The sequence below is a fragment of the Leucoraja erinacea genome, unplaced genomic scaffold, assembly GCF_028641065.1.
Source record: "Leucoraja erinacea ecotype New England unplaced genomic scaffold, Leri_hhj_1 Leri_57S, whole genome shotgun sequence".
NCBI classification, from domain to species: Eukaryota; Metazoa; Chordata; class Chondrichthyes; order Rajiformes; family Rajidae; genus Leucoraja; species Leucoraja erinaceus.
The window spans coordinates 362501-366054 of NW_026576487.1; positions in this window are offsets into that span (position 1 = coordinate 362501).

Below are 3554 nucleotides of genomic sequence, written 5' to 3' on the forward strand. Positions count from 1 at the left end.
AGAGAGAGACAGAGAGATGGGAAGGGGATTTGTGCCTATCTTGTGGTTTTAAACCAGATTCTGCAGTTCCTTCCGAGAGAAGGACTTGTTGAGACCCTTCTATCCTAAGCATGCAGGTACATCAGGCAGTGAAGAAAGCGAATGGCGTGTTGGCCTTCATAACAAGAGGAGTTGAGTATAGGAGCAAAGTGGTCCTTCTGCAGTTGTACAGGGCCATAGTGAGACCACACCCTGGAGTATTGTGTGCAGTTTTGGTCTAATCTGAGGAAAGACATTCTTGCTATAGAGGGAGTGCAGCGTAGGTTTACAAGGTTAATTCCCGGGATGGTGGGACTGTCATATGTTGAGTGAATGGAGCGGCTGGGCTTGTATACTCTGGAATTGAGAGGGATGAAAGGATATCCCATAGAAACATGTAAGATTATTAAGGGATTGGACATGCTAGAGGCAGGAAACATGTTCCCAATGTTGGGCGAGTCCAGAACCAGGGGCCCAGTCTTATAATAAAGGGGAGGCCATTTAAGACTGAGGTGACAAAAAACTTTTTCACCCAGAAAGTTGTGAATTTGTGGAATTCTCTGCCACAGAGGGCAGTGGAGGCCAAGTCACTGGATGGATTTAAGAGAGAGTTAGATAGAGCTCCAGGGGCTAGTGGTATCAAGGGATGTGGGGAAAAGGCAGGCACGGGTTATTGATTGGGGATTATCACAAAGAATGGCGCTGCTGGCTCGAATGGGACGAAATGGCCTCCACCTGCACGTATTTTCTATGTTTCTATGATCACATTGAATGGCGGTGCTGGCTCGAAGGGACGAATGGCCGCCTCCTGCGCCTGGGCTTGTACACTCTGGAGTTTAGAAGGATGAGAGGGGAACTTAGAAACATAGAAAATAGGTGCAGGAGTAGGCCATTCGGCCCTTCGAGCCTGCACCATCATTCAATATCATCATGGCTGATCATCCAACTCAGTATCCCATCCCTGCCTTCTCTCCATACCCCCTGATCCCTTTAGCCACAAGGGCCACATCTAACTCCCTCTTAAATATAGCCAATGAACTGGCCTCAACTACCTTCTGCGGCAGAGAATTCTAGAGATTCACCACTCTCTGTGTGAAAAACGTTTTCCTCATCTCGGTCCTAAAAGATTTCCCCCTTATCCTTAAACTGTGACCCCCTTGTTCTGGACTTCCCCAACATCGGGAACAATCTTCCTGCATCTAGCCTGTCCAACCCCTTAAGAATTTTGTAAGTTTCTATAAGATCCCCCCTCAATCTTCTAAATTCTAGCGAGTACAAACCAAGTCTATCCAGTCTTTCTTCATATGAAAGTCCTGACATCCCAGGAATCAGTCTGGTGAACCTTCTCTGTACTCCCTCTATGGCAAGAATGTCTTTCCACAGAAGACGCCATTACCGTAGCTTTTTTTCCACTCTGTGCTGAGCCTCTGGAGCTGGGGGCAGAGCTACGTCCGAGGATGCTTTTGTGGATTATAGCTCAGCTTCAATACAATCCATTCCGGACATTCTCATTGATAACTGGTCACTCTCTGGGCTCCCCACTCTCACATGTGCCTGAGATAAAAGATTCCTCACCAACCGGCCCCAGACTGTGAGACTACTCGGCCCCCACCTCTCCTCCACTCGCAGGTTGAGTATACGGCTCCCCACAGGGCTGTGTGCTAAGCCCCCTCTTATACTGTCTCTACACCTACGAACTGTAGTCCGGTCCCACCCACAACAACAATCGAATCGTCAAATTTGCTGACGACACTACTGTAGTCGGACTCATCTCAAGAGGAGACGAGGCAGCCTACAGAGAGGAAGTCCTGAAGTTGACAGCCTGGTGCTCAGAAAACAATCTGGCTCTGAATACCAGGAAAACAAAAGAGCTCATTGTCGACTTCAGGAGGCACAGCACCCGACTTAGCCCCCCTACACATCAACGGCGAGTGTGTGGAGAGGGTCAACACCTTCCGGTTTCTCGGCGTCCATATCTCTGCTGATATCCTCCTGGACAGACAAACACGACAGCGGTCATCAAGAAGGCTCAGCAAGCGGCTGCACTTCCTGAGGGTCCTCAGGAAGCACAACCTGGACTGTAACCTGCTGCTGACCTTCTACCGCTCGTCCATCGAGAGCCTGCTGACATACTGCATTACAGCATGGTATGGCAGCTGCACCATGGCAGACAGGGAGAGGCTTCAGAGGGTAACTAGGACAGCACAGAAGATCATTGGTTGCCCTCTCCCCTCCCTGATGGACATTTACACCTCCCGCTGCCTTAGCAGGGCAAAGAATATCATCAAGGACAGCTCCCATCCTGCGTTTGGACTGTTCGACCTGCTGCCCTCTGGAAGGCGCTATAGGTGCATCAAATCCAGGACAAATAGACTCAGGAATAGTTGTTTTCCGAAAATTATAACTACTCTTAATTCACACATGCACTGACTTCACAGCCCAACACCCGGACTTCCATCTGTATATATGTATATAGCGCGCAGAATTGTTCACCTATCCCCCCCCCCCCCCCATCTCCCCCCTTTGTGTTTTTGTTTTTCTGTTTCTTGTTTTTTGTACTAAATTATATGTATGCACTGAGTACGAGCAGCTTTTAATTTCACTGTACATGTATAGTGACAATAAATGGCATATCTATATCTATATATCTAGGAGACGAAAACTGTACGCAATACTCCAGGTGTGGTCTCACCAAGACCCTGTACAACTGCAGTAGAACCTCCCTGCTCCTATATTCAAATCCTTTTGCTATGAAAGCTAACACACCATTAGCCTTTCTTCACTGCCTGCTGCACCTGCATGCCTACTTTTAATGACTGGTGTACCATGACACCCAGGTCTCGTTGCATCTCCCCTTTCCTAATCGGACACCATTCAGATAATAATCTACTTTCCTGTTTTTGCCACCAAAGTGGATAACCTCACGTTTATCCACATTATACTGCATTATACTGTTAATGAAACAAATAAGATTATTAAGTGTTGGACACGCTAGAGGCAGGAAATATGTTCCCAATGTTGGGGAAGTCCAGAACCAGGGGCCACACAGTTAAAGAATAAGGGGTCAGCCATTTAGAACGGAGATGAGGAAACACTTTTTGTGAGTTGTGAGTGTGGAATTCTCTGCCTCAGTGGAGGCTGGTTCTCTGGATACTTTCAAGAGAGAGCTAGATAGGGCTCTTAAAGATAGCGGAGTCAGGGGATATGGGGAGAAGGCAGGAACGGGGTACTGATTGGGGATGATCAGCCACGATCACATTGGTTGGTGGTGCTGGCTCGAAGGGCCGAATTGTCTCCTCCTGCACCTATTGTCTATTGACTAATTACATTAGTTGCAAGAAATGGGAGCTGCGTTCTTCTCTTTATCTGTGTCCAAGAACAGTACGTGACGTCTGAAGGACATTCAGTGGGAAATGGGGAACGCATCTTGGGCAGGTTTTCTCTTTGTGCTGTGGAAAATATTTGTGCTGTGCCTCAGCCCACTCATTCCAAGGTTCGCTCTCGTTGGGAAACATTGCAGTAAATGATTGCAGTGT